Here is a 24,906-nt window from a genome sequence, read left to right as displayed (position 1 = left end):
TGACCAGGATTACAAGGGGCATGTGAGTATTATAATTCACAATCTACGGGACGTCACCCAAATTATAGAAAAATGGGAGAAGTATGCACAGCTCATTCTTGAGCGGTGCACTCTGCCGAAGGATGTAATATGGGCAAATGGAATGGTAAGCATCTTTTCGCATAAATGTTGGGGTTATAAGTATATAATTGTAATTATGATTTACAGGGGATCATCCTATCTTCCCACGTTGAGGGGGAGCGAAGGGAGTTTGGGCTGGGATCGACTGGCAGATTCGTGTAAGCGAAGGACATATAAGATATTTATATACATATGTATATATATGACATGTGTTAAACTTTCTTTCTTCTTAAGCAATCCCGAGCAGTGGGTACACGTCACTGCTCCTGGTTCTTCAAATAAATAAAAAACCAAGATTTTTTTTTCTCTCCTTAGAGAAATTCGTCTATGTGTCATTAATTTCTTATCATTAGATGAGATTCTTCGTATGAGAACCAAACATACATACCAATTCCTCATATCGATTCTTCACATGACATGCATACATACACAAATGAATATACTATTACATATAAGCATATTTTATCACCACTCACCCCATCACCATATCATAAACTTATTCATATAAAATTGCATATTAATAAATAAAAATAATCCACACTTCTTGCGCACTGCACTTGGAATTACGAAGAAGTTCTATATTTATCCTTTGTTTTTAAGTTGGTAAAATTACATATTTGGCACCCTTACTACCCAGCTCTGCAAGGGATGGGTAGTGGGGGTTCCTTCTACTACTCATGGCACCCTTCGAGAACTGCACAACCGCAGTAATTCTGCCGAAGAACGATACAATTAAAGCCCATCATTTCGCCAAGAGCCCAATCTATTTGGTAAACCATAATTGTACAAATCCTGCCATACTGGAACGGATCAGGTCCCCCAGAAGAAGGCGTCACCCTGCAAAACATTGCTGGGCATCTTTTTCCATTCTCCCAGAAGATGACGACTTGCCAAAATACCAACCACTAGACTATGTATTTTCCACACAAATTTTCGCTCATCAATATCTCATCTTGTTCACGAGATACAAATTCAGAGTGAAAAACTACTTACAACATGAATTCGTGCACTTGTTGTATCGCTTGGAAATACTAATTGTGGGCGTCTCCCTTTACCCCAATTTAGAACTTGCGCACGATTCAAACGTGGGAAGTATTCGGTTCGAGTATCATAACACACATCTTGACCCAAACATAATGACGATCGATAGACAACTTTCGAAACCCTGTATCTAGTCGAATGCCGAATTAACGTGGGATCTTCCTGCTTAGATAAGTTGCTCAATATTGGAAAAATTACTGCAGAATTAAACAAGTATTTCTGGCTGATGAGACATCCCATCACCTTTAACCCTTTTAGACGGGACGCCATTCGGAAACTAATTTGCGCTAAGGAAATATCTCGCCATATGTACAGAGAGTTGTCAAATGTTTTCATTTTTACTGAATTTGCAGCACATTTACTTGTAGACGACACTTGTTAAAATATATCGACGCGGTATTTGACATCCTTCATTAATAACATTAGTGTTCATGAAGTCGATACGATCCCTATTTTCGAAAGTGTGAAAACCTATGGTTTAATCTCTTGTTAAAATTTAAGCCTGAGACTTTTATTCTGAGTGCGTTAACAGATCCGTTCGACTCGAAAACGTGGATTCTTATATTATTAAATTTCTCCATTATTGTGGAGAAATTTAACAACTAATTTAACAAAATAATTTTAACAACTCTGTCAATTAAATCAAGTTTTGACGGGGTGTTAATAACAATTACGATATTCCTCGAAAATTCGGTATTGGATCGGGAAAAGCATTTTCAATCAAGATTCCCCATAAATTCAGACATCCTTGGGATTCGATTCTTACTCGGGATCTGGGTTTTATTAAGTGCAATAACGTTAACAAATTGGTATAAAACTTCCTTCACGATGGATACGATTGTTCCAACGAAGTATAATCCACCATGGAGCACATTTCTCGATATTGAAGCGCTTTGTACCACTGTAAGGAACGGGTGAAAGTGGGAGAAAGTATGAACACGACCGACTCGAGTGAGTTGCAACCAAAGACTGAAGACTTTATTATGGTAAGGTTCAGCATTACTGCTGACACTACACCCCTCTGGTTTTAATTCATAAATTTACAAATGAATTATGCACTAGACACAAATAAATACAAGTTGTTAATAACTTATTAATAATTAATGTAAACACGCTTTTCTAACAAAATTACAGTTTTGTATAAATTTTAAGCACAATAAATACTGCTGCACAGCAGCTGACTGACACCCTACTCTCGTGGTTGGGAGTAGATACATATATATACACCACACAAACATCATGAGGGATTATCGTATGGCGAGTTGCATTGCGTGTCATTTCGTCATTAACTTAAATCAATGTAAGAACAAAGTACGACTCGAGTATTAAAATTAATGGATGCCATAACTGCAGAGCTGGTGCAACTTTATTCATGCATTTAGAAACGGATGGATGTCCTGCCACAGCAACCTTGGAATGCCTCAAAGCATCATTCTTTACGTCTATGCAAATCCCAGCTAAAGCTACAACGTTGCAAATAATTATGAACTTGGACCACCCAGACATTGATCTTGAGTGCACAGCTAAGTGTGGATCATCATACCTCCCGTTACACATTAAAGGCCATTTAGAGTACCTGCACTATATTGATATGAGAAGCTATCATTCAGATGTCCATCATGAACCAATGATGGAAAAGCTGGCAAAATTTCGTGCAGTTTACAGAGACTTTGGTCTCTGAGTTGAATTGAGTGTAAAAATTCGTTAGAAATGGTGAAAGTTAAATTGGAAAGTGTACTAGTACATCAAGTGATAGATTTACTACAACTAGTTAGTCAGTTCGCACCTGCCCAAAACTGCAAATCTTCCAAAGGTGTAGTGAAAAAATTAAAAACGGCGACCTCCAGTGATGCTGAAGTTGCAGCATTGCAGAAATTAAGCAATTTAAAAAAAAAAAGTGCTTGCATACGTGTACTGTATATGTAGCTATACACAGTTTTGCAAAATTTGCCGTAATCAATGAATCCACAGTTCTCCTATGTAAATGCTGACAAGCTTAGCATGCAAAATGAAAGAGAGGGGACAATCTTTCTTTCTGACATATCTCTGAGCTCAATTTTTGCGACCAATTGTTGCAGTCTGTACAAAAGTAAGTTGTTTACTTTCCTTCGACTTCTGCATGACTGGAGTTTAATAATATCTGTAATGCTGAGGTTTACATTTCTCAGGTCAGTTTGTTGGGAAATTCCATGACTGGAGAAGGGTAAGTTTCCATTTTAAAAATAATGCCAAAAACTATAAATATTTTGGATATCTACAACCCACACGAAGCACTGAAGCGAACAAGGAGTTGGGTTTTGTGTTGTCACAAAAACGCGTCAACACAACAGGGTTCCTCAGTAATGATAAACTTATACGTTCTCAAGTGTAAACTAACTCAAGCGGGAGACGAGGACTTCATACAGATTAAAGCTAACATCAACTGTTCCTGTGGTCAGCACAGTATAGGAAAAAGGGTGATGTACTGTCCCAAAAAGGAGTTCACTATCTCTTTGTCCACTTCATTCAATTGTTGAATGGGATCATGTATAAGGGAAATCTAATAGAAATCATATACAGGTGAACAAGAAGAAGCCTCGCTGCTAAGGTGATTATGTATGTTGGCATCACTACTCCGAGATTGCTTTGGAGTAATTTTTTATCAGGTTTTTCATCAGGTCATCACGTTGCAGGGACGGCAATAATATCACACATCTTCCTAACCTTAGAATTTTTTGGAGCAATTTGCCTGCCAACACAATGTATTGCCTCTCAATAAGGATCACCACCACAAATTTTCTATTAGCGATTTAATTATTTGCGTATGTTAAATACCATTCTAAATTAAGTATCTTTTAACAGAAATTCGCTGCGCACTAATCAGAAATATGACTTTTGGAGCAGCATTGGTAATTCGTGTACTTGGTCACAACAAGGATCCTGCAATGTTCAAACGATTTATCATCGGATTTGCTGTTTCTCATATGCGTGGAATAGCCATTAAGAATTAAGAAATGTGGAATTTTCTTTATTTAAGCAACTTGATTCAAAGTCCTTCAAAAATATTCTCGCCACCTTTTACAAGCTTAAAGTTGTTGGGTGTTTTATTAACAAAAAAGATGAGAAGGTGCAAAATTCCTTACCCTTTCATCTCAATTTCCCATGTGACACACTATGGAATTTAATATGTCGACATATGTCTGAGTCATAAATTTCAATTATGTATTACAACTACATTGCCATTGCGACAACACACATACCTCATATGTATTGATAACATTGTTTTTTTTACAGATCTTTGGACCCAATTGGGGTGATTCATTGAAATAAATCTATCTATCTTACAGACCTGCCGTGTATGCCATTACCACCATAGTTCCATTAGGATGTGATCCACACTATGCATAATATGTAACTCGCCAAGGCATATAAACGTTCTGGCAACGTTCTTTACACGAGTCATATATCTCATCACACAACTTTCTCCTCTGTTAGACGTAATACCCGGAGAGAGTAAGCAAAACACGACTGACACAGACCACTAGCAACCAAAGACTAACTTTAGTATGTTGGGTGCAGCAGTAATGTTAACAATCCCCACCATAGCGTTTTAAAAAAATTGTTAACAATTTTGTTAGACACAAAGTACAAGTAACATTGCTTTTCAAACTGAATAACTTGTCCTTTATAAAATTTAGCACAAAATACTGCAAGAACTGCACTTGTTGGATGCAGTGGAAGTTCATGTACGTGCACCGCAATTCTTACCACTACGGTCTTAACCAAACATATATAACTAACCTGTATTAATCGTGGCATAAACCACTGCACTATATTATACTGCATTTAAAACCAGAGTATATACACTAAATGGCAGATTATTGATTAATTAAGCCACCGATCTGAGTGAACAAATCACCATTGCAGTTTGCTTAACCATGGCTCAAGCAATATTTGGGAAGTAGATCGTGGTGAAGAAGCCGGTTGTTCAGATGCATACTCACTGTCGCAATGTGGAGTCGCAAGCGACTCCAGTAAGGTCCCATATCCACCCACTCTGGGCACTGGAGGTTCCGTCGGGTATGATTTACGAAGGTAAGTATTCTAAATATCATTGGTCGCTATTGTAGAATACTTAAATACAGAACAGAAATACAGATATTAGAATACTTACTTACTTACTTATAATCCTGATAGTTTTACTGTGATTACTAATTTTTGAATTTTTGTTTAATTAACAGCGTGTGCCGGAGAAAGTAATGAACACAACCAACTCACCCGGATCGCAACACCAGACTGACTTTATTTGAGGGAGGTGCAGCAGTAATGCTAACACCCCCTATGCCGCGGTTATAAAATAATTGTTCACAATTATTTTAAATGTTTAAATGATTAATACAATGCTTTTCCAACACAAAACACGCTATATATATAAAAGTAGCGATAAATCGTAATGAAATGAATAAAGTACATAGGCACATGTACTTATAACAGAAATCCAACTAAACATATGTAACGCAATTTATTATTTGTCGTGGTAAAATCCACTGCACTGTTACACTATTAGAGGAAATATTGATTATTTCTAGAAATGACACAGTTTGCCACTATTTTGCAGTTCAAACTGCAATACTACTGCAAATGTAGGGAAGTAGGAGAGTACTGTCTACTCCAAGAATAAAAGACACGCATACTAAAGAATAAACATACAAACCACTATATAGGATAGGACGAAAAAGACGGTAACAGACAGTATAAAAGTTGAAACAAGCATAAAACTCACAAAACCATCGTGAATTGTAGCACAACTTCCAGTATTGACTGGAACATACATAAAAAGTGCTGACACAGCTGCAGCATATAATATCCCAGTCCAGACTGGAATAAAAATCCACGAGTTTAATATTTAAAATAACAAAGAAAAATGCAAGTTCCCCTTGACATTGAACTAATTCAAAGTGTCGTGAACTTGTTAAGACGTATATATAAGGAAACATACTCTATAGAAACTACACACGTGCTAGATCAATTAGTTAGTAGTATAAGCAATAATGGTGAAAGTGAAAACAACATAAGTGAAAAAAGTGACGAGGGACTTTCTCCAAGTGTCGAAAATAACGAAAATACAACTGTGCCAACTGCATCACACCAAAAAGGGGAAGAGGAATGTAAACCATGAAAAAAACCTTTTGCTGGTAAACGAAAGGAATTAGGGGAACATTGGGTAGCGAAACAGTATAAAATAATCGTGACAGTAGAAAGAAAATATTTTTGTTTGAATTGCCATAAGGTATATACAACGAAGGATTTTTTTAATAATCATAAATGCAAACCAAAAGAAATCCTTACAACTGACACCACAAGAAAAGTAGTGATAATTAGCCCCACAAAAGCGGATAAACTAGTAATTTCAACCAAATGTGAACAGAACATAATTAAGAAAATAGAGAAAGATGTACGTACCGTGATATTTAACATAATGTGTGCTTAAAAATGACTCCTATTAGTACAAACAAGTGTAGTGCACCAAAAAAAGTGGATTCAACAGCATAAAAGTAAATGTTTTTTTTTAAATTGATTAATTTAGTACGACAAAAATTACACACACGCCTAAATACAGAATGACACTCTTACCAGTTTAAAATAGACATTTTAAGAACAATAAGGTGCAGAATGACTTCTGATTTAGTCAACGACCCTCTGTGGGATTTAAGGTATCGGTGCCCACGATACAACACCAATATATGGTGTGAAAGGTTTATTTACGAGCAGTATGCTCGATTTCGTCGGTCTGTTTCACCGACCTCAGAACTGCAAGCAGTAAACTGAGTAATTAGCCAAATACAGGAATATTCTCCAGCAACTATTGCGGAGTTTGCAAACTGTACGCCAATAACTTTTAAATAATTTTTGCCTATAGGGCTAAGACTCCCGACGACAAAAAGAGCTCAACGCTCTTAATAGCGATTAATTACTAACTATATAATAAGTAGTTGTAGCGGATACCTTCAATATTATATATATGTATGTATATGACTGAACATAAAGGCTAGTGAAAACTACCCTGCTGACACAGCAAAGTGAAGTGACTTAACTAAATAAATAAGAAAACCACTGAAAACTTATCCTGAAGCTTTGCCCTGCTGAAACAGCACAAATCCATGCAAATCAGTCAGGACATACATAGCACGATTTTCAAGAAAAACAAATTCGTAAGTAAATAAAACTTGTTTACGCCATGCTTGCACAGCAATAATTAAAGCACAGGGAATATACGACTAACAGCATATAAATTACGACAAGACATCAGTACTAAGTAATAATTATTCTTCCAGCACTACACAAGGTCCTCTCACACACAAGAAGAAGATGACAACTCTACTCTCCTTCGTACTTATTGGCATCATAGGAAGGTAACAAAAAGAAAAATTAAAATTGCTGTTGGTTTAATGTATAAAAAATTAAAATGATCAATAACAATGATTTTGAAAATTATTTGTTTCCGCAGCCAGGCAGTTACAATGCCTTATCCGGCCGTGACGCTCGGGATGGGTGAGATGGCGGCCTGCATAGGCTGCATCCAACGGAGTAAGTTCTTCTTATTTACTGCTGCTTATTTACTAGACGCATAATGTAACCGTACTCATAGCATTAAAATTTAATTCCAGACAACACGTATGCGGTCTGGGAAGCCGAGGAACAGGTCCACCCACGGGGGAGCGGCGCCCACGTGGAGGCCATCTTGGACGTAAGAACAATGCATACATTTATAATAATTACGCGTATATTAAAAGTGTAGCTAGAACAGACGATTAATTAGTATACATGATTAATAAAATTCTATTTTAAACTTGCAGGATCCATGCCGGATCACACATGCCATCTTCACCCGGAGTGCGCGGACTTCTTCCCGGCGTAGAAGAAGACGCTGGTGTCCCTCATGATGGGGGACATGGGTCCCCCATCACTGAGACTGAGTTTATTCAAGGGATGTGCAGCAGTAATGCTAACAATGCACATACTAATGATAATAGCGCCAAAAAGATCATAATTCAATCAAATTAATTCCATTTACTTCCCAACAGCCAATCAGCTCATCCCCTTAACCAAGCCACAATTCAAGATGCTGAAAACCACTGTGGGGCTGCTCCTGCTCGCTCTATCCGGGTATCAAACTTGATTCAAAATCTTATATTGCTATTACACACTCTTTAAATAGAAAAGAAATAATTAGCAATGTAAAATTAATTTTAAAAAATTGGCTTTGTTGTTTTCAGTGCTCCTAGCACACAGCAATTGCCCTCACTAACTCTCGGTTTCGGAGAGTTGATCCAATGTGCAGCCTGTTTGGACAGGGGTAAGTACTATTGACCATCTACAAAAGAATAATTATTTATGCTTCCTAAATTTCATTGTACTAATTGAGTTTTAATTAACTAGACCAATCGTACATAATTTGGGATGCGGAGGCACCCATCACTGATACATATAAATATTGACAAATCCTGCCGTGTGGCGCAAGCCATCCTCATGCGTAAATGGGACTGCTTAAGCTTCATCCCCAAGGAAAAGCAGACCCTGCTCGCCCTCATGGGCGGACCAGAAGTCGCATGGGTGGAGTGGCTGGTTTGTCCACTAGGACCAGGTCTGCAAAACTAAATTATGAATTCAAACTAACCTAAACAAAATTCTAGTAGTCGCTCGGACAAATAGCTAAATAAAAATATCCTTGAGCAAGCAACATTGCACACTCCTACTACATTTTAACATAAACATCTCCTTACTAATCATCATCAAGAATGTCATACTTATTTGGACTTTAACAGACTTATTGCGCACTACCATGCAATTATCCACAGAGTTATCTCTAAAATTATTCATAAAAATAAAATAGTGAACACTAAAAATTCAACATACGCAGAAATAAATTTAAAAAAATTATTAAGATTCGGACACATACAAAACCAAATACATCTATGCATCTATGCAACCTAATGTTAATAAGTATTCAGCACATCTAAATCACAAAAAAAGACTCTCCGAGTTTACGCATTATGTATCAGCTTTGTAAAAGCAAGGTGCTCATGTTTACAAATAGTATTAGTCCTACCCATCGGGAATTGGGAAAGGGGTTAATTCTGAAGTATTACTGACCCGCAGAGGTTGTGCTACGGTTTGCGCGTACGTAAGAAACTTGGTTGGTCACGGCATGCTGCACAAATAGCATGAGATGATAAGAATAATAATGACGATGACGGCTACCGGCAAATTCACTCCGATCGTAGTCAAGGTTACAGCGGGTACGGCATGGATGTGGAGCTATGAAGAGAAAACAGGTAGTAATTCCGGGGAAAACAATGGGATTTATACAAATATATGTATACTAACAATTCCCCAAATATTTACAGGAATAAAATCGTACTTCATACCAGCGCCATTCATGATTGGATTTAACCAAACCTACGTATCTAGTACATACCTTGTAACCTACGTATAATAAAACCATAAGGGTTCGGAGAAAAGAAGTATTTTGGTGGATTGAGTCCCTTCTGCATTTTTTTTGTTTATGTTTTGCTTTGTACATATCCGTAACTAATATAAGCTGTAGCATGGCCACACTTTGTCACACCTTATCACGAATTTGCCGTTTAATTGACAACTTCTTACCCTAGAAATGCGATGTGAGCACAATTCATATTCATACCGTTAGAATGTCCGGGGATGAAGCAGATTTAAAATTCAAGTCATCCTTGGCCAGAATACATAAATTTTTTACAAAGAACGTAACACTTCATTCCTTTCTATGCCTCCAATTAAAACTATGAACAGTATTTACTACTTCGACATATCTTGCCTCGCTTAGTAAAGTGAAGGAAGATGATTGAGTATGTTGAGGATGGTTGATTACATATGTATATCGTCTGCACATAGTATCAAAAGTGCACGGGTCACATAAATGCAAACGATGCAAAAATGTGCGTTTTGTTGCACAGTGCAAATACCGAGGGTGGAAACACCTTATTTGGACGGCAGGAAAACTGACCTTAAAATTTTATCCGGCGTTTATGAATTTGCTTTCTTTGTTCAATGTCTTCCCCAGACTTCTGGCTAACTGCCCTCAGTCGCCGTTTCCACGAAATCATCACTTTTCCCATATCTTGAACACTGATCTTGCTCCACTCGTCTTTAAGTACTTTCCAAACCCCATCCGCGTCTCGACTAAAGCTTTTGTTTTAGTAGTCCAAATGCAAAGAAATCCATGGGACTAGTACGAGGACTCTTTACAGGTATCTCACTTTTTGGAATGATGGCTATTCCCAATATTTGTTTTAGATCGGCTGCAGATTTGGTCGTCAATCTGGAGGTGAACGATGAGGCAGCGTCATGACGAACAAAATTATCGGTCTGACCTGGGTATAACTTCGGAATATGAATTTCCAAAAGAGGTTTTAAAACCTTCTCAACAAGTTAATCTTAACCTTGGTGGGCACTTGGATGAGTGGCAGGGTGCCACGCCCACCTAAAGCACCCACCACCATAAACTTGTTGCAAAACTTTTCAATTTTCTGAAACACAAATTCAGGGTCAAATTTCCCTGGTTTCTTGTAATATATTTTACTGTAGCCTTTACAATCTTGAAGGTTGAAGAGTGTTAGTCCAAAATAACACATAATTCGGACTGTTTCCTTGCCAGATGATTTTCGTACAGCTTTCTGCAGTTCGTTTTCCGGTTCCGCTTATGACACTCCTTTAGGACGTGAAATCTGGCTTTTTTGTTGATACCTTTCTCAAGTTTTTGTCGAATGACCTTACCAATAGTGGTGTGAGAGACCCCGAATTGTTTTCCCATCTGTCGTTGGCTCGGTGGGTTTCTTTATAGGTCTGGAGATCAATTTTTCGAATAATGGCACTGGTTACCACTTTTGGGGGCTGGTGCTTCTTCGGCTCGGTAGACCGGCACTTCGATATTGTCTCAAAATTCCAACTTTGTTTAACACATTAGATACTGTCGTACGACCCACGTTATATCCGGACCCTCGGAGCTTATCAGAAATTTGTCTACATGACAAACCATCTTTGGAAAACTGGTTTATCAGTGGGTCAACTTCGGGTGGCAATTTCTTAGGCATTTTTAAGCCAATTCGTGTCAAGTAATTTTTTTTGGAATGCTGCACAATTCATTTACTCAAAATAAAAACGTATATAATGTTAACCGCGCCAGTGGAGCTTTATGGCCGGTTATCTTGCGTCCAAATAAGACATTTCCACCCTGTATATCTATGCACCCCTAAGACCATATAATTAAATAATATATATAATTAATGTTAATGTACATATATAATTAATGTCGAGTGATTGACACGAGCATAAAAAGAACGACATTTTATATTGAAGCACTGTTTTTTTGCCTATTGTGGTAAATAATTCAGGCCAAAATTAATTCGTGGTGGATTTTCTTCCTAGTAATTGTTCTCTCCTGTTGTGAGGCAACTCGAATAGACGACCTGGAAAGGGAGGCAAGGGGCCTGTTCAAGGCATCGGGCATTCTCAAGAATAATATCAAAAGCGTATCGAACCACCTCAAAAATTTTGCCAAAATTTCGGAGGCTGTTGCTAGCGTCATCCTCCATACAATTATGTAATAGATTATTCTGTTCGTGCCACTTATTTTGGGTTTCCAAATATGATATCGACAGATTTCGTCAATTATGCGGCGTGATATTTGAAGGAATATAAGTGACGTGAGGGTGCGAATGGGGTCTTACTGCGTTATTGTGCGATATTGTACCCTTGTAGATGGACGTATTCAAATGTCCATAACCATTTAAAAGAAAAATGTGTAGATGCCGTGCGCTCAATTTGCAACCTTCAATTAAAATTTAACAACAGTGTAATTCATGTTCTAACAAATAATTTCGGTAAATACGATTCAATTTGATTAAGCTGTCTTACCAGCGATGTCAATCAGTTCACAATCAAGTTATCCATCAGATTTTTTAAAGTATTTTGTGGTTGTCATTGGGTGCAAATAATACAGAATTTCCCTAAATTATTGTAGAAGTATTTATGCACAACCAAATACGTATGACTAAAGAAACGAAATCAATCGCATATCGCATACTAAATTTGCTTATCTGAAAAATTGATAAGTCTGGAGATAAGCCCTATAGCGTTAATTTTTCAGTGAATATCACCATCATAAATTCATAAAAGCTTAAGTTTTAAATTTGGGGCGATATGGATAAACTAAGTTTGCTTATCTGAAAAATTGATAACTTAATTGATAAGCCTCAAAGCATTAATTTTTGAGTGAATCTCACCATCATAAATTCATAAAAGCTTAAGTTTTAAATTTGGGGCGATATGGATAAACTAAGTTTGCTTATCTGAAAAATTGATAACTTAATTGATAAGCCTCAAAGCATTAATTTTTGAGTGAATATCACCATCATAAATTCAGAAAAGCTTAAGTTTTAAATTTGGGGCGATATGGATAAACTAAGTTTGCTTATCTGAAAAATTGATAACTTAATTGATAAGCCTCAAAGCATTAATTTTTGAGCGAATATCACCATCATAAATTCAGAAAAGCTTAAGTTTTAAATTTGGGGCGATTTAGATAAACTAAGTTTGCTTATCTGAAAAATTGATAAGTCTGTAGGTAAGCCCTATAGCGTTAATTTTTGAGTGAATATCACCATTATAAATTCAGAAAAGCTTAATTTTAACAATTAGATCGATTTGAGGCTACTTTAATAACTTTATTCTTTATCATTATTTTTATGGGTAGTATTTCACAAGCAGCCATACTATGTATGTATGTATGTTACGGCTCTTGCAAAATAAGCCCCTCCCTCAGAAACTTTGACCCCAAAAAACTCATTGTTCCGGTCATTTCTACTCGGCCAACAAAAGCTGAAAATGTAGCTCTTCTCAAGGAGAAAAATCTGGCATCAGGTTGTCAGACTAGAAATGACCGCTAAGGTCACTTTTTTAACGATTTATATGTAGGTCGAAAAACCGCCAATTTTCGAATTTTGAAACTTTTTCTGCATCAAAATGTTTGTATCTATGGGGGAATTAAAATGTCAAATACAACTTGAGGTCTAATTATTTTTTTACGGAGTGTACATTAGCTTTCTCATTTTTCCCAATTTTTTACCCCCATTTTTTAAGGGGGGGTGGTTGCCTATAATTCAAAAATAGCTATGGTAAGGTGATCCATGCAACCGCAGTTCATTTTGCAATTTTTTAAATTAAATTCGGTGGCATCGATGCGAAATACTGTAACACCGTATCATTCATTTCATCTCAGAAGTAATTACCACCTACTTTTACCACAGAGGAGAGTATGTGATTACTACATGCATGCTTAATTAGACACAGTATGTTCATATATTCGGGAGGGTCTTGTCTACCATTCCATGCCCAGCACTACGTATAGACTTGTACACATGCTTACAAATGATCTGTTTTACGCAAACTTTTCTACGCAAGTATTTAGTATTTAAATATTTACTCCAAGTTATAACTATGATGGTCTGGTGCATACATATGTGTACATTTTGATGAAAATTCTAAGTGATGTAATTCTCTGAGATTTTATCAAGAGCGTCAATTTAAGTTCGGCATGTATAGAAATTGATGTCCTTCTAACAAAATTATGCCGTATTAATCTCTCTTCTATGTAAAAATGTCTTCTTCCTCTACACAATTTTTTTTCCAGATGTCGAACTTAATTCCAAGAATTTGGTTTATGATTTAGGTTAAACCGTGAGACTGAAATGTGAGGGTTTTAAAATAGTAAATATGAAAATCTAGATTTTACGATTAACTACTATTAGGTACAATAATACTAATGATAATTATACGGTGTGAATTTAAATAAATTTGTAAACAGCTTAGCTAATTATCTGGAACACTCGCTTTTTCTTGTTCCTTTCGTTGGGAAATATTATAAATGATGATGTTGGAAGATTGGACAATATTTGCACGTTCAAAATAGCCAAAGCCGATATCTGTAAAGGAATAGTGGGGAAAATATCACGTGGAAATCTCACAAATTTGTACATACATACAAGGTTCATTTAATCTAATATACTTACTCTATTATAATATCGTGATTGGCTTAATGTAGGAATTTAATCAAGTAAAAATTTCATTATAACAAGATTTCTTCGTGTAACCACCTGGTAATGAATAAAATAAAATAAGTAAAATAGTTGTAAATATAGAAATCATGTGCAATATGTTAAGCCAAAATTAGAACTTACTCGTCGTTAGTTTTGTACAGTGTACAAAAACATGTTTGTACATACCAAAGTATGGCCAAATGTATGTACATACGTGCCTATGTACATATGTATAAAGCTTGTCCATCTTAACGCGATTCCTTAAAGAAAAAAGTGTACAAAAATATGCATATTTTTCAAAAAATACGTATACTGTTCCTATACATACATATGTATATGAAAATCTTTGGCTCACCGATTACAATTCTTTCCAAATTGACTAATTTTGATAAGTCAATTTTAATATATCCATTCATTGCATGAATGGGTAGTCCAGGATGACGTGGAGGAGCTATATACAAACATAAGTATTTAATTATGTAACTATTTACATATGTATGCTGGTTTAAAAAAATAAATATGTAATAAATTAATTAAAGTTTGGGAAGTTACATATGTACATATTTATATTGAAATAATTGAATTTTACATGAAATCTTACCAGCATGAGGGTCCTTAAATGCAGCTACATTTTGAATCCATTAAATTTACAACAAAATTATTTAATCCTGTTTTTCGTAAAGTGTGTAAAAATAACTGCTAATGCTGCGCCAACATCTGGACAGTTTTGTAATATTTTTTTGCCAAATTTGTACGGAATGGGTTACAGTCTGCTACGCGTTGAACGTGTCGCAAATTCACTGGATGATAATCTGTAGGATGGTGGCTGTACACTACATACATACATATGTACATATTATTAGGCCGATAAGCAGTACATACATATTTATGTATGTACATATGTATCGGTAAGAAAAATAGGAATGGGATACGATGATCCAAATTATATATCACAGTTTGTTTCAATCATGCACGTTTACTAACGATAAGTATCTTCGCACTGTTGTGGATTTGTATATACACATATACTCGACAAAATGATAGAGTGAGGGTGAGGCAGATGCTTGGAGGGAAAGGACTCTGCAGAAAGGATGGGGGCGTAACAATTATCGGTTCCAATGGGGAGAAGGGTATGGTTTCTGGTTATATATGTATGAATTTGGACTACTTCGTTCCCTTACCTTAGAAGATTGCCCACATGCTCTATGCACGACCATTGTAGACCGATGTATTAAAATGTATTATGTATGTATGTAAATAAGAAATGTCTATCATAATCAAGCAAATACTTATGTATGTACCTACATACATGCATAGTATGCGTGTTTGATCGAAGTGTGAACTTTGCTCATGAATGTTTTATTTTACACATAAATTTACACTGCATTAATTTTGAAATTTTTTATTTTAAACGTGGACAGTACATATGTAGCTGATGAAATGTTTGACGTATAACGTTATACTTGAGGATTTACAAATGCAGAATGTGTGTAAAATATTAAGTGCAAAGCTAATAGTTCGAATGTTGCTGATGCACTAGGAAATGTTTTTTTATTTTTATTAGTAGCATGGTTGTAAATATTGAGAATATTCGTTTCTTCATGTTTGTTGAAGAAATATTGTGCGATACAATTTTACCAAAGCTGGTTGAGTGGAGGTACATATAAAGTTATATGTACGTCTACTCAACCAGCTTTGGTAAAATTATAACAATTTTGTTAAAATTAAGCCTAATTTAAGCGTTTGGTTCCTTCGCCGTTCTACCATAAATTTGAGTGTATAGCTCTTAAACTATTAATCAACCAAGAAAATTTACACGAAATGCATTCATACATGTCTCACTTTATTATTTATTAGGTAAAATAAATATTAAGTAATTCCAGACACTTCATAAGCATGACAGTATAAATTTTAAAATTTCATGAACAAGTATTGGAATCACATTCGGAGATACAAACGCTTATCGTATACATATATTTTCCGTAATGTTTTAAAATAAACAAAATCTAACAAAGAGTTAGCGAATACCTAGGGTGTCTTACGCTATTTTAATAAAGCTAAAAACTGACCTAAAAAATGTAGTCGACGTCGATGAATTTGTTCCGTTTGTTCAACGTGTTCCCCAGACTTCTAGCTAACTCCCCAAAATCGCAGTTTCCGCAGGTTTTTCATTTTTGCATATTTTTATAGGTGAATAAATTATACTTGATTTAAAAAAGTTTCCAAAACCCACCAAAATTTGTACCTCGTAGATTTGTAAACCTTGGTTTTTGCTAGTCCCAACCCCTTATAAACCTTTGGGAAAGATATATTGACTTCTCACATGTATCTGGATATTAAAAATGACCGAAATCACCAACTAATTTTTTTATCACCCGGCATCCGGGGTCGTTTTCCGGGAAATTTTGAGCGTTAAGTTTGTTTTCACGTGAATTTCTGTGATTTTCCGGACCATTATGTGAAGCTTGTTCATAATGATATTATTTGCATATTGCTACGAGATTTTGACAACTTTCCTACTTTTTAGTTTGGAACCAGGATTGTCCCCGCTTCCCAGGGCGTCAATTATTCGAAAAACGGTACGCGACACCTTTTTTGGGGGCTGAAACTCTTTTTGCGATGGGAGTCCTCCTAATTAAGATTTTCTCCCAATTCCAACGGAATTAAGTATATTAGACACTGTTCTTCGAGAAACACTATATCCGGATAATTTCAACTTGTCAACAATTTTTGTGTGTGACAATCTTCCTTCGGAAAAATGCTTATTGCGATGGTCGACTTCGAGAGGCAATATCTTCGTCATTTTTCGACCAATTTTTTTGAACCAATGCTTTTATGCACATATGGAAACTCTAGTTTTACGAAAAAAATATATAAATACGGAAAAATACTTTTGCGTGGAATTAGGTCAGTTTTTAGCTTTATTAAAATAGCGTAAGACACCCTGTAGCCGCATTCTCAGATGGAACTAGCGTGCTAATTAAACAGGCTAACGAAAATGCATTTTTCCCTAAACTAAAATTAATATGAGGAGTTCAAATACAAAAATGGCTAATCAATTTACATACATTTATTAAACTAAGATGATTCGACACTTGTATTTAGGAGGGGAACCCATCCACATGCTATTTGCAGATGTTGATGCCCTTTGCATATGTAGTAGCCCTAGGTGAGTTGTGGAAAACCCTAAAGTGATACCAAACTCAACTTTTTTGAAATTTTCTGTTTTTTTTTAAATTTCCTACCCGGGGATGTGTTTTCGAAAATTTCAAAATTTTAAAAAGCTAAGTTTGATATCGAATATGATAAAGTAACTCTCTGGGATCAAGAAAATGCAAAAAGTATCAAAATCCGATCAAAATTGAATTTTTGCCGAAGGTTTGAAGCCAGCTAGTTTAGCAGTGGCAACCCGTTCGAGGGGGTGTGACGGGCGCAAGTGGGGCCATGGAGTAAAACCACTTTAGGGTTATCCACTACTCACCTAGGGCTACAAAATATGCAAATGGCATCAGGATCTGAGAATGGCATGTGGAGGGGTTCCCCTCCTTAGAAAAGCTTCATTTTCACCATGTGCTTAAAATAAGTCTGAATTTACCAGGCAAAAATTTCCACTTCTTTCTTATTAACATTTCCTAATCACACTGGCAAACGCATTCAACCCAAATATTTTTATCGTTGTGTGCATAATTTCCCAGAAGAATTATATTTAGATCATGCCATAGGTACTCTGACTGACCAGTTGTTCAAACATTCTTTTACCCTCACACCCAATAACACGAGTTTTCTTTCGAGAATGTGTAGGGTTCCGCTTTCGGGGTTCGAGTTTTTAGGGTGTGCAAAGTGTCTACAATTGTACCAAATAGTTCTTACGTGTTCAAAACTGTAAAAAAAAACTGAGAAATCGGGAGTTTTCTTTATTAACGACTTTTTGCCATGTCCACTAACGAATTTGAAATTTATGTAAAGAAATTGTGTGTAATATACATAATTTGCAGCGACATTCCCTTTGTTTTGTTCTTTGTAAATAATACATGTGTGTATGTGCATATCTTATTGATATATATAAATATATATTGATTGATTGATTGATTGATGATGCTTTATTATCGGGTCTAACAAGTTCACAGAAATACAACCATGCTCTTCCACAAGTGACCACATTAAATAAACCAATATATATATAAAAACATTAAGACAAAACATAAAACATAATTAATTAATTCAAATTGAAAATTCAAATTCATCATAGTTCCAACATTCAACATGACGAACCAAATTCTAAATCGTCATCAGAAAGCCAGATCTAATTTTAAAATATATAAATGAGATAAAACATGTAAACAAATATCAATCGATAATCATTAAATAATCCATTCAAATAAACCAACTCCGGTCGTAAACAAAGAATCATCAGATGTTAAGAACATCTCTCATCCTATCTCATACTGGTAAAATACATTATGTAACATCTCATATCTGTATGCAAAATTATTCATTGTCCACATTATATCGCGATATTGCATACGTAAAGGATTAAGAATTCTAGCTAGTTTCAAAAATAACTTTCCGCAAATAAATTCCTGCTTTGCATTAACCGATTCATGTAAATTTCTGTTACATATGAAAATTGGGACACAACTTGGACAGGCCCAGTTTTTAGTGAGTAAAATGTTAAAATACGAGTTGTCAGAAATTGTAATATTACAGCGGTTTATGTGGACATAGTTGAAACAGTAGACACATTGCAGTAATCCATTTTTCCAGATGGAGTTGATAGTGGTTTCGTTCTTGAAAACAGCAGTGTTGTTAGCTAGCTCCTCCGTGAAAACGACAGAGTAGATAGTCTCACCAACGGTAACTGGATTTGAAATATCCCAGATTTCTTGTCCACAAAGATGACATTTAGGTCCAGGCGAGTCAAGTGAATCATGGTCGGGATCATGTTCCTCATTGAAGTCCCAATCATGGTGCTCTAGTTTACTGCAGACCGCAGCATAATTTTCATCATCCGCATTTCCATTCAAAATGACGACGTTAGCAAGCGGATGAGCCAAGGCAATGATGTCCTCTAACTTTGGACGTTCAGGCACCAACGCAGAGTCCGTCTTGCACATATTCGTCGACGTTGTAGAAAAAACAAATAACAAATAAGTTATTATCCAGCATAAGGAATTGTATAACAATAATAATAATTATGGAAAGATTTATCGCCTTATTAGGCACTTAACAGTGCGTGAGAATGACCAGCTCCGCAAAAGAACATACGCTCAAACTCCGCGATGCCATTTGGGGTCATTCCCCTTCACCATAGGTATGGTGGGAAACAGGAAACTTTGCCAACCTTAGTCCCCTCCGAAATAAGATACGGTTGAAAGAACGTCTCATAAACCAGTTGTTGGGAAGAGTCAGGAACTTGGACGAGTCCACTACTAGTGAATGGGGAACACTGGTGGCAGAGAGGATAATTCGATTTCCTTTTCAGCAAAACAACGGTCACGCGGTCACAAGTTTCAGATGACCACTCGCACTGTCTTAATGGGGTTATTGGGGAATTGTAGAAACAATTTTGAAATGCGGGGGTAGACTATTGATCTCAAAAATTTAGAAACAAAAATATTCTGCTGCTGAGTCACAACTGCCTGCCTGTGGTTTATACATACATGCATCAAGAGAAATGACTCCGGAACGCTGTACTACAATAATAACTTAGATTTATTTTAAACAATTTAATGTTTTATAATATCGCAAGCTTAGGCAATCGAATACTTTATTTTAAGGCAACTTGTCGCCATTGGTTTGCATTTTTTGTGTATAAACTATACAAACAGTACTTGTCAAAACACTACAATACCTAACTATTTTCAATAGTCAGCATATTCCATTTTCAATAACTTCCAGAACAGTGCTTAAACAATGACATAAAGCTGCTCAACATTCCAAGCTTAATCCTAAATATTCTTACTAGCATAGCCCAAAATAAGATATTTCAGCATTCAAAAATCCAACTGACCACCCCCATACTAATTACAACAGCCCATAAAATAAACAATGTTGGCAACGCCCCACCCAATCCTAGCGGGGTACCGTGACCTGCCTTGAATTTGAAATTCTTATTCCGCCAAGCATACTTTCGATTCAACATTTCCAGCTCTCGAAAATATATGCCTGTTTCTATGGTTGAAGCAAATTTTTTAGACGATTGGCCGCTTCGTCAGGTTATCTGGCGCACCTCGCCCATAACTAATAATGTAAAGTTCAAACATTTTTAGAAAATTCATTTCTTGATGGAATTTCAAAATTCCGGATGTTTTGAAAAATATGGACCCTTGGGCGAAACATATATTCCCAGATTTTTGAAATTTGACCCCACCCCCTGGTTATTAAGGTCATAAGGTCAAAAAATGAGATAAATTTTTCCAACAAATAATTTCATTTTACATTTGATATCGAATTGCGTGGTTACCAATTCTTAGCGAAATTACTCAGAATTACCTGGTCGCCAAGGGAGAGGTCAGAAGGTCACACCCCACTCATATGGGGTCATTGTGGGTGTGGTCGAAAGTGGAAACAAATGAGTAAAATCGGTTTCCACCATGGTTTCACAAATTAACCATCCCTTTTTAACGTAATTTTGACCTGTTATCCACCTCAAACCTGTGACCGTATGTTGTATGACCATGGGGGCAGGGGGTGTGGCTATCAGCGCTTTTGTATTAACGTGATCAATACCTGGCATGCGACATATCATTTTTCTCAGTGTACCGAGGAGATTACGATGCAATACTTCAAATTTGGAAACCACACCCCCTGTGGGTGTGGTTCCTGGCGACTTTTCTAATCCTTTGTACATAGGTCATGTAGCATATCATTTTTCTCAGCGGACCGAGGAGATTACAATGCAATACTTCAAATTTGGAAACCACACCCCCTGTGGGTGTGGTTCCTGGCGACTTTTCTAATCCTTTGTACATAGGTCATGTAGCATATCATTTTTCTCAGCGGACCGAGGAGATTACGATGCAATACTTCGAGTCTTGAAACCACACCCCCTGTGGGTGTGGTTCTTCGAGATTTTCAGATCTTTTACAGATGTGGCATGTGGCATATCATTTTTCTCAGCGGACCGAGGAGATTACGATGCAATACTTCGAGTCTTGAAACCACACCCCCTGTGGGTGTGGTTCTTCGAGATTTTCAGATCTTTTACAGATGTGGCATGTGGCATATCATTTTTCTCAGCGAACCGAGGAGATTACGATGCAATACTTCGAGTCTTGAAACCACACCCCCTGTGGGTGTGGTTCGGCGTGATTTTCAGTTCATTTGCAGATATGGCATGTAGCATATCATTTTTCTCAGCGAAATAAGGGGATTCTCATGAGATACTTAAAATCTCAAATCCACACCCCCTGCTTGGGTGTGGTCGTTGGCGGCTTTTACCGTCCCGTAAATTCGGGTTGTTAAAATATCAATTGACTCGTCGACATATCATAAATGTCATAAACGTCAAATACGACGGACATTCAAAACGTGCTAATGTAAGTATTTGTCAAATGTGACGACACATTGGCATTGCACATTTTTGACATTTTCTCGTTGACATTGATATTTATGACGGTGTCATTTATTACATTGACAATTATAACATTTCTGACATTTATGACATTTATGAAATTTATGGCATTCATTACATTTCTGCCATTTCTCACATGTATGACATCTATGACATAAATGGTTGCATTTATGGATCCAGTTTATTTTAGTTTGGTCTTGAATTCGTTCAAACCTAGGCGGTCCAAAAGTGTTTTTGGAGACCAATTTGACCACATCCATCCGTTCCATATGCTGTATTCATTGCTACTGGCCTACTTGTATCGTTTGGTGGTACGATAGAAATGTTATAGAAATAGAAATGTTATAGTTGAAAAGTAGTTAAGTAGTAGTTAAGTAGTAGATAAACTACATCATCTTAGAAAGTAGTTTAACTACTTTTTCAACTTCTGAAATGCAGTTGAATTTTAAGTACAACTAGTTTTTGCAAAACAATTGTAGTTAACTACGAGCTAACTACAAAATATAGTTAACTACTACAACACTGATACTAAGGCAATTTACAAAAAGTCGCCAAGAGCCACACGCCCAATGGGTGTGGTTTTCGAAGTTTGACTGCCTCATTCGAATCCCCTCGTCGGCTTGAGAAAAATGATATGCTACATGACGTGTTGCCGCAATTTACAAAAAGTCTCCGAAGGCCACACCCCCGGGGGTGTGGTTTTGAAATCTAATGTTGTCCTCGGAATCCCCTCGTCGGCCTGAGAAAAATGATCACATGACAGGTGTTATTAGGTTTTCACAAAAGCGCCGATAGCCACACCCCCTTCCCCCAGCGGCATATACATGAAGGTCACAGTATTCCGGTAGGTCGAACATACGAAATTACGACCAATATGAATAATTAATCCAAGATACCATTCTGGAAATTGATTTTATACATGTTTTTCCACCGTCGACCACACCCCCAGTGACCCCACATGAGGGGCTACTGCCCTTATCGTTCATGACCTGACAATTCTAAGTAATTTCGCAAAAAATTGCCTTCACTTTCTTTCGAATTCCCAAGCATAAGTAAAGAATTGGTTAGAAAAATTTCTCATTTTTTGTTGACCTTGTGACCTTAATATCGAAGAGGTGGGGACGAATTTCAAAAATTTGAAAATATATATTTCGTCCAAGGGTCCATGTTTTTCAAAAAATTTAGAATTTTGAAAATCCATCCACAACTGGCCCCGCAAGAATTTTTTTGAAATTTGCATTTTTGAAATTTGCATGTTATTATTTACAGCAAAATTCGCTGACCTTTGACCTCTGCTGGAGGTCAAACGAGGTTACTTTGGGGGTCGAGCCCATGGGCACTTTTGATCAGCAGATCATACTGCACAACATATCAAAAAATCAGAAAATTCCACGGTCCGTCACTTTTGTATTAGGCCTGTGGCTTCGTCCTTTGGAATATTACAATTTTAACGAATTTTTTGCACAAACTATTCCAAGATATTGTATATATCTGATTCCTGTTGCGAGAACCTTCCTGTCATTAATCACGCATACATCTCAAATTACCATGAAAGCATTTATGATACCTTTGGAATATTCGTCGAGATAGAAATTCTACACCAACAAGTCATATTCGACAGTGTGTACAAATATGTATATGGTAAGAAAAATGTAAATAATAAATAATTGTTGAGGTTTGAATCATTTTGACAGTTGGAATTTTCCAGACATGTCGCACACTTTTAAAACAGCGGTAAAACTCTGTGACTATACTGCATGTGGTGATGCAATGGTAACTGGCCACAATTACCAGTAAACACCATTTGCCAAAGTTGTGGAGCTATAATTCAACGTTCACTTACACCCAGAATTGCGTTCTTAAACATATTAAATAAATCATGGCTTAACAGCGATTGGAATAGTTACAGGTGTGCGGTATAAAGCGCATTGTGGTTACAGATTATTACCATTTTATTACCGTGAGGACGAGTCACAAAGAATTATCGCGTTTTTAATAGTGTACATATTCTATTACATATAAAAGCGTTGTTCGTTTCTAGAACATTTTAGCGTCGCGTAATTATCTTAAGTATGCTTTGGCCTGATCGTGTCAGTTTCGATGCATATTTAACGCTAGGCGGACCCCTCGTCCATTGCTTGAACAAGAAAGAGTGTCCATTACTGATATATGTATGTACTTAACATCGTAAGTGATTAATATTTTTTGCTAAAAATATCCCCTTTCTTGCTACAATCCCATGGACTCGTTCATATAAGGACATGACGGCTATCGTTTTCACCTTTATGAGCTACAGATATTTAGCACCAGCGGACGTTCACGCTTCACAAGACCACGCTACTATTCCTACCTGGAAACGTTGAACAGAGTAAATTCAGTTTATCAAACTAAAAATGTGCATAATTTCATAAAACGTAAAATCTAAACCATATGTAGGTAGTCCCTGCCATCAAGTAAATGCTTCACTGCCGCTGGACTGGTTCGCCAGTTAACCTTTCTAAAGTATATATGTACATGGATTATCAATCTATATAAAGCATCAGTGTAACTTTCTGTGTCCGTGATCGAATGCAATTTGCCCCAAATCCAGCAGCTCTGCACGAGCTAATGCGGCTCATCCGCTCCCCCTCTCACACCATTAACGGATGTCAATGTGCGCAATTTCAGCTGCGATTATTACCCCTGCGATTATTACCCATAACCCCAAATACCTAACTTTTACACATCTTGCTACATGATGAAAACCATTAATACATTTTACAAATATTCGAAATGAAAATTCAGGGATTAGCGCAATATATTAATATATTTTCAGGCTGCGTCGTTAATATTATAAATTACCAATATGTGGACCTACCCAGCACTTTACTTGTTCCTGTCTGGACGACTAGATTTAAAAGTATTGAGTATTGCCGGCCAGGTTTTCTTATTAATAGAAGAAGTGCAACATACAAATTGTATCTACACGACCCAAATAAGAAATACAATTGGCCTGCATGTGATGATGGAAACGGATATTGGGATGGTTCAGCACTCCGTACCAATAAGCGTCAACAGCGC

The 24,906-nt window shown here is 36.5% G+C and overlaps 3 long non-coding RNA genes across 3 annotated transcripts; 1 reads left to right on the top strand and 2 right to left on the bottom strand.

Annotated features, from left to right (window-relative positions):
• Positions 1 to 51: 51 nt before the first annotated feature.
• LOC118433523 lies at positions 52 to 8,881 on the top strand. The gene is made up of 8 exons (XR_004833419.1): positions 52 to 145; positions 208 to 7,352; positions 7,476 to 7,553; positions 7,649 to 7,728; positions 7,809 to 7,888; positions 7,998 to 8,307; positions 8,418 to 8,497; positions 8,581 to 8,881. It is a non-coding gene; the product is annotated as an uncharacterized LOC118433523 (long non-coding RNA).
• Positions 2,114 to 12,450, bottom strand: LOC118433524. The gene is made up of 3 exons (XR_004833420.1): positions 9,295 to 12,450; positions 8,592 to 8,787; positions 2,114 to 8,515 (listed from the first exon to the last, which is right to left on the bottom strand). It is a non-coding gene; the product is annotated as an uncharacterized LOC118433524 (long non-coding RNA).
• A 1,175-nt stretch (positions 12,451 to 13,625) lies between these two features.
• Positions 13,626 to 15,200, bottom strand: LOC110862413. Its single transcript, XR_002549173.2, has 5 exons — positions 14,875 to 15,200; positions 14,629 to 14,724; positions 14,415 to 14,533; positions 14,247 to 14,330; positions 13,626 to 14,159 (listed from the first exon to the last, which is right to left on the bottom strand). It is a non-coding gene; the product is annotated as an uncharacterized LOC110862413 (long non-coding RNA).
• Positions 15,201 to 24,906: the final 9,706 nt, after the last annotated feature.

This window comes from Folsomia candida, unplaced genomic scaffold, assembly GCF_002217175.1.
Source record: "Folsomia candida strain VU population unplaced genomic scaffold, ASM221717v1 Fcan01_Sc056, whole genome shotgun sequence".
In the NCBI taxonomy this organism is placed as follows: domain Eukaryota; kingdom Metazoa; phylum Arthropoda; class Collembola; order Entomobryomorpha; family Isotomidae; genus Folsomia; species Folsomia candida.
The sequence above is the reverse complement of the archived record's forward strand: the minus strand, read 5'-3'. Positions and strand labels throughout refer to the sequence as shown.